This window comes from Panthera leo, chromosome B2 (genome assembly GCF_018350215.1).
Source record: "Panthera leo isolate Ple1 chromosome B2, P.leo_Ple1_pat1.1, whole genome shotgun sequence".
NCBI lineage: Eukaryota > Metazoa > Chordata > Mammalia > Carnivora > Felidae > Panthera > Panthera leo.
Window position 1 is genome coordinate 62,433,024 of NC_056683.1, and position 7,799 is coordinate 62,440,822.

Below are 7,799 nucleotides of genomic sequence, written 5' to 3' on the forward strand. Positions count from 1 at the left end.
TATGAATAGGTGTCAAAGGCCTTAAGAATATGTCTATTCCTTGATCCAAAATTCTGCTTCTAGTAATTTGCCCAAAGAAAAGAAGTTATCAAGTGGGACAAAATGGAAATTTTATCTCATGGCCATATTTTGGACACTACAACAGCAAGCAGCCTCATGTACACAGGACACTAAACTTATTCTCATGACAGATATATGCAATAATGATTACCTTCCTCTGACTCCATTACTTTAACCTTCTGGTGGCATGCTTTCAAACCTTTTAAATTGGGTTGGATCACTATCACAGCTTGAACATATTATTCCTAACACTTCATTTTCTTGAGTTCATTCCTAAATAGCACACAGAACATCCAGAAAACAACAGATGTGACCTACTACCAAGCTCATGATTCAAAAGAAAAGTCAAAAGACAATAACAAAATCCAGAGGTCAGGGGCGCCTGGGTGGCTCAGTCGGTTAAGCGTCCGACTTCGGCTCAGGTCATGATCTCACGGTCCGTGAGTTCGAGGCCTGCGTTGGGCTCTGTGCTGACGGCTCAGAGCCTGGAGCCTGTTTCAGATTCTGTGTCTCCCTCTCTCTCTGCCCCTCCCCCGTTCATGCTCTGTCTCTCTCTGTCTCAAAAATAAATAAACATTAAAAAAAAAAAAAAATCCAGAGGTCACAGAAAAAAAAATATTAACCACATAGCAACTTTAAATGTCTGCATCACACAAAAAATTAATAAACTATTGAAGAGACAAATGAAAGATTGGGAAAATATATTTGTCACATATATGTCTAAAACCAAATATTCTTAATATTCAAAAAGATCTTACAGATCCATATAAAAGATCAAATCTCCAATAAAAAATGGGCAAAAGACATTCACTGACTAGATACCACTCTCTAGATACCGATGTGTATCTCTATAAGATATACAATACAGTCAGAGTATGTCACTATCAAAAGCAAAACCGAAGAAAACACTGTTTGATACATGTAATTGATGAATTGGTAGTTTCTCCAAGTTGTTTCAAAATATGGTCATTATACCTAGTCAATTCAAGGACATATCCTTACCACTATTCAATTAAAAATAAATATAAATTTTAAATCTTTTCTGAAGAAATCAACCTTAACCATAGGTAAGCAAATGCAAATTAAAATTGTGAGACACTGTTGTCCACACTAGCAAAGACCAAGCTTCATAGACTTTTGTGTTAACAATAGTGCATTGACACAGCACTGATGCTGTACAAGTTAATACCTTATCTGGGGAGGTCAAGTCAAAAGATTTATTACTATTTATTATGAATACATGCTTTTATTCAGCAATTCCACCTCTGGGAATTGATCAACAAATTTATGTATACATGTACATGAAGATGCAATAATTCATTGCAACGTTGTACTAGCAAAAGACTAGAAACAATATAAATATTCATTAGCAACAGACTGTTTCAATAAATAATACATCTATACAATAGTAGATTATGAATTATTTAAAAAGAAAAGGTAAGTGTATGCTCATATAGAATGATCTCAATTGTCACCGTGACAGCAGGCAACATGATTAGAACCTGAGGTGATCAGAAGAAAAGCTGACCCGACTAAGGCAATGTGACTAGAAGCCGACCTGGCTAAGAAGACCACCTAACTCAAGGACTGCAGAACGCGGCATTAGAGCTAGAGGTCTAAGAACGAAAATAGTGCACATGACTACAAATTCTCCTGATGAGGTAAGAGAAAAGTGAAACTATATTAGGATTCGCTGCCACCGAACTTTTGAGAGCATCATTATGGGTGACTCTCTATTCCTAGAACAGAAACAGTACATTCATATAGCAATCCTTAAATTATTAATGATTATCCAGCAATACTGCCCTTGATTTCCAGAGCAAGGAACCTTTGACCTGGACATTTGGGAATGAATAGGTAAAACACTAAAGGCACGCCATACAAAAGGCACCAATGTTCTGCCTGAGGTTATACTTACACAGTCTATTGTCCGTTAGGCCATTCCCTTCCCCCACCCCCCAGCCCCCAATGCAGATGATGTTTATAAAGATATAGACCCAGCCAAAGTAATCAAAAAACTTTCCAAGGAACCTATGCCTCCTTATTGTCAGCCAGCCCCTTCGGCACCCCTACATCCAGAGAACAGACTGGCCCCTTTGTGATTGGGAAAAATCTAATATTTTAAAGGAACAAAAGATTCCCTCCAAAGACACCCTTACCCCATGCAACAACCTATTAAGAATGCCCTGTGGTGTTTACAGACACCTCAGGGAAAACTCACAATGCTTCTTGCCTTTGGAAAATTGGGAACATATATTATATAATGGACTGGCTCTACCCAACATTTAGGACTGCAAGCCATATTATTAGCTATAGAAACCTTTTCCCAACCCTTAAACATGGTCTCCTAGATGCCAAGGAGCAAAGATCACCCACTTTAGAATTCCCCACCAGGTAAAAATTAACCATGGGGAACAAATGGTCTTAGGTGGTCCCAAACATAAGTTTTTTGGCTTGAAATAGACCCATTTATCAAAGGTCAAATAAGCTCATGTTATGACTTAAAGTAATGGTTAACTCTGTCTCTTAGTTTACATGAGTAATTGTTAAAATAGCTTTCAAAGGCTTTAGCAACCTAAAAAGCTTTGCTTGCATGATAAATTGAGATTGAATTCATCGGACATCTAGCCTTTTCTAAATGGGATGGGATGCTAATACATTGATTACTAAACAAGGCTTATCTGCTTTTGGCTTCTTAGTGCAGAGAAACTAAGAATATTTGGGTCTGATGTTTTTTGTTGTTTTTTTTTTTTTAACAAATTTCCCGTGATTTAAATTGTAAATGAAGTCTTTTTGACCAATTAGGCTTCTTTGGTATGTTATGTTACTCTGGAAGCATTGTCAAATATATAATAAGCCTTAGGTTACATTTGAGTAAATGCTTTAACTATTCTAGGGATTATATGCAAATCCTAGTTTTAATATTTTTTGGTATAAGGTCATCTATCACCTGAAATTCTGATTATTGAAGTGTTATATGCCACAGAAATAAGTGAATTTCCTTGTCAATTAGATCTTTTAATCATGAGTCATTTTGTCATAGTTTTGTGACTCTTCTTGGGCTGCTATGACTTCCAGTACACAGATGATTTTCTACTCATGGAGGCTCCATTTCCCCTGAATTGTATTTCCCTTTTGTAACTCCCCTATACCTTCCCCATATACTGAGCACTGTTGACCCATAGGTAGGGACATCTCTATGCCCCTATTGAGCAGAAAGAAGTTCCAGAAGAGAAGATGCTCCACCCTCAACAACCTTAAAGATTTTAGGGGCCAAAATTGTTCAGGGGGGAATGATATGGGAAATAAAGACAGAAGGAAATGGCAGATAAAATTAAATTTCCTTATAAACCACAAGGCCAAGCAATTGTAGAATGAGGACATAATAAACTTAAAAATATGTTTAAAAAAGGGAGGGGGGATTACCCACGGTTGTGTACAATCTCAACTTCTCCTTGATCGTGCTATGATCACTTTTAAATTTTTAAATCTTGACCCTCAAGGACTAATAACAGCTGAGGTACATTCTTCTAAATGTAGAAGATTCAAACTTCTCACCTGGGATCGAGGATATGTTGTGTTCTTTCGGATTCCCAACCTCTGTGGATTCCCTCTTGGTTGGTGAAGCTGTGTCATGGCATGGTGGAGACCCCCTGAAACTCTTCCAATCAACCAGGACTTCCAGAGAATGACTCTGAATGAGTGACCACCACTCCCATTTTTCAAGATGGTAGAAGCCTCTTCATTGACTCCTTATCCTGAAGCCACTCCACAAACAATCCCCCTCCAAACTACCTGACAGCAAAAGAAGAATCAGAAGCTCATCATGATGGTCCTCACATGTAAACTTTAAGAAGACGAAGAAAAACAAAAAAGGGGGAACTGTAGAGAAATAGGTTCTACTATCTAAATGGATTAGAAAAAAAGCTTAGGGTGGAAAGCTGCCACCACAGGCCAAAAACCCCCAAGGTTAGCTGGGAGATGTTGTAATGGGATCATGAGTAACTTGTTATATCACCTGTAGGGAATTACTTTCCATCTGGCACCAATGTACCTTGATCACAAACTCCACTTGCCCCCCAGACCCTTTGCTTCTTACACACACATTGATTACTGTCTGATTGTTTTCTACACATTCATGTTCACGTGTGTAAGATCTTGTTTTCTTCATGTTCACCACGTGGGTAATATCTTGTGAGCTCAATAAATACAGAGATGAAATGCCTGTTTTGGGGCTCTTGTCTCCTCCCAGATGTTACCCTCTTTCATATTCAATTCTGTGTTCACTCTTGCTGGACAAGACAGAACTCCAGACTCCTGGTCTGTGACACTCAATGATCTACTATTATTATTTTAAAAAGAAGTACAGAAACATGTACACAGTTTGCTTCCATTTGTTGTGTAAAGCACGTGTGCTTTGCTTTTATCTGTGTTAACTGTCTCTAGAAGGATTTACAAGAAACTTGTGCTACTGATAGCAATAGCTAAGTTTTACAGATCACTTATAATGGTGCAGGCGTTGTTCTAAATGGTTTACTTCTATTATTTGATCATCAAAACAATTCTATATGTTAGATAAAATTTTTATCCCCATTTTCAAGATGAGGAAACTGAGGCACAGAGAGGTTAAGTAATTTGCCTAAGGTCACATAGCTAACAGCTGCAAGCTGTGATTTGAACCCATATAGTCTGTCTCCAGCACAGGATTTTTAACTACTAAGTAATTTGCCCCTGGGGAAGAAAACATAGGGGTCAAGGTTAAGAGGAATGCTTTCTACTCTATTTATTGTCCATTGTTTTACCATGTGTATGTACTATTTTTCAAAACATAAAAATAAAAATTATTCAAAATATTACACAAATTCTAAAGCATATCTGAAAACAACTGCAAAATTTTAATAATGTGTAATGAAGGAGAGCTGGCCCCACCAGATGGTAATGCCTGCTATAAGCATAGAAAAAGTTAGACAGTGAAGAACTGACAGGAGAATTAACAGAAAGATCATTGTAACAGAGAATCATTATAACAGAGTCTAGACGTCAATCCTAAAAAAATTAGGATGTAATAGTTTTAAAAACATGAAAAAGTGGAAGGATTATTCAATTAATATCACTGGATAAATTGACAAATTATTTGGAGGAATGTTCATGTATGATGTCATCTGACATAATATACTAAATATATTACAAATGAATTGAAGAAATAAATGTAAAACTGAAGCACAAAAATCAAGAAATATATATATTTATACATATGTATACATACCTGCTCCCTGGATAAGGAAGGACTTTCTTAACATGATGTATAATGGAGGAAATAATCTGGAGAGGATAATGCAATTTTGTCAACACCAAAATTCTAAAACTGAACATTTAAAATGTCATCAACAGAATACAAGTCTATGAATTAGGAATCATTGTTCACAACAAATAAAACAAATTATTAACATTATATACAAAACACAGTTACAAGTCAATAAGTAAAACATGAAGACATTTGAACCAAAAAAATAAACCAGTAAAATAAATGAACTGACCACAGAAGAAAAATACAAATTATGCATAACTCATTTAATTCTATTGTTGTGGATATAATTATTTTCCCCATTTCATAGATAAAAAACTGACCCTCAGAGATTAAGTACTTGCCCAAAGTCACACAGACAATAAATCTTGAGCTGAGATCTGAACTTATTTTGCTCCAAAGCCCATGCTTTTAATCCTGAGGCTACACTCTCTAGATACTAATGTGTATGTATCTCTATATAGATATATAATACAGCAGTAAGAGTATGTCACTATCAAAAGCAAAACTGAAGAAAACACTCTTTCATCCATGTAACTGATTAACTGGTAGTTTCTCTAAGTTGTTTCAAAATACAATCATTATATCTAGTCAACTCAAGGACATATCCTTACCACTTTTCCTAATGAAATAGTCCAGTGGTATCCATGTGAGAGTTCGTGTTTGGGGAGTACAAATGGAAAAACAAGTGTAGATGTCTCAATGGGAAAGGACTAACTGAGCTTCTGGTTGAATATTGCTCTGTCTATATAGAAGTTTTTCAGGAAGGCCAATAATTTGAGTACCAATAATTACTTTAAGAATTTTGAACCTGCAGAAGCATCACCAGACATGTATTATCACCAAAAAGAAACTGAAATTTTAATAATCTTTGCAATATCTAATTTGAATTGTTCACTTATTTGCATTATTTAAAATAATTTTATGACTAGATAAAACCTGAGGGTGTTTCTGTATAAAAGTTAATATCTATATTCTGAGTTAAATCAGCTTTGTCAAATTTTGGCCCGAAGTGCTAGTATTGCTGAAGTCAACCAACTGCTAGATAAAAAAAGATAATGTCAGCTTTAGTAGCTGAGGTTATCATTGAAGCTTCTACAAATCCTTGCCAAATCCAAGATCTATTTAAGTTTAAGATATCTATGACTCAGCAAATGGCCTCTCTCATGTTTCCTGCTTCATCTTTTTCAGAGTCACCAGTTTCCTTCAGCCTGGAATTCTCATCTGCTCTATGCCTCCTATTGCTTTCTTCTATAGCTTCACTCCATGGTGGTATATATTTATATATCTATATTCTCTCTCTCTCTCTCTCTCTCTCTCTCTCTCTCTCTCTCCCCCTCTCTCTAAATATATATATATATATGACTATAATGTCTGTCAAAATTGATAGGCAGTGTTGGGAGGGCTAACCATAATTACTCCAGAATCTATCATGATCACTATCTATTTGAAAGAGAGAGAGAGAGAGAAACTGTGAGGGGCTGAACTATTTAACTCTATCTGCTATAACTCAGGTACATTTATTGGTGGATGAATGCATAAGTGGTAAGGATAGAGAAGAGGAGGGTAGTAAGTGCCAAATTTCATCTTCAACAGTAACTATTGCTGCCAACTGGCATGACTTCAAATATACCCTCACCCAACAGATGGCATGAAAGTTGTATCAGTGGAAAATATGACACCTTTTAATATGCACACAATGAATTAGATGAACTTAGAAGTTTAAGCAGGTTTTATCTCACAATTATACCTCCAGTAATAAAACTCTGCAGAACATAGAGCATTATTAAAGCGCCCACTTAGCTGGTATGTTTCAAGAGCTTTATATCAAGTTCTTGAAATATGCTATGAATATGACAGTATATATTTTTGAAGATCAAACATACTAATATCATCGAAGCAATAACTTAAACAGAAAATACAGAGCCATGTTGGATTTATTTTATCCTGGGTCTAGAAAAATTCAAAGAAAATGGAAAAATAAAAGTTATGGAGAGCATAGACATTTTAATTCTTAAACCAATGCACTGATATGAATCCTATTAAAAGTTATCTAATTATATTATTTTGTCCTGGGTTCTCTAAATGATTATGGTCCAAGTGCTGTTCTTGTTGTTATAGGTTACATTGCCTTTTAAAAAATCAGTTTATTGTATCAGACCTTTTTATCCATTTCATAAATATAAAACACAATTTTTATTCATCATATGTTCGCAGCAACGCCTTGATAAGAAGTGGACATTAGCAAGGGTTTAATCTTACCAAATGACATCCTGGGTGGCACGAAATGGTCAATTTCAGAAGTGCCAATGAGTTATGACAGCACTTGAGTCCTTGTCACTGGGGAATTTTTATTTGCGCACATTTGGTGTTATGTTTTAAATGCCTACCATTTGTAGAAACACTTACAAGTGGTCATACTCTATGCAAAATA

General features: G+C 35.7%; 1 long non-coding RNA gene across 1 annotated transcript in view; it reads left to right on the forward strand.

Annotated features, from left to right (window-relative positions):
* The window catches only part of LOC122219068, a 51,697-nt gene extending 47,571 nt beyond the window's left edge, over positions 1-4,126 (forward strand). The window contains exons 3-4 of the long non-coding RNA XR_006202247.1: positions 1,544-1,721; positions 3,564-4,126. This is a non-coding gene — a long non-coding RNA (uncharacterized LOC122219068). The remainder of the gene's footprint in view (positions 1-1,543; positions 1,722-3,563) is intronic.
* Positions 4,127-7,799: the final 3,673 nt, after the last annotated feature.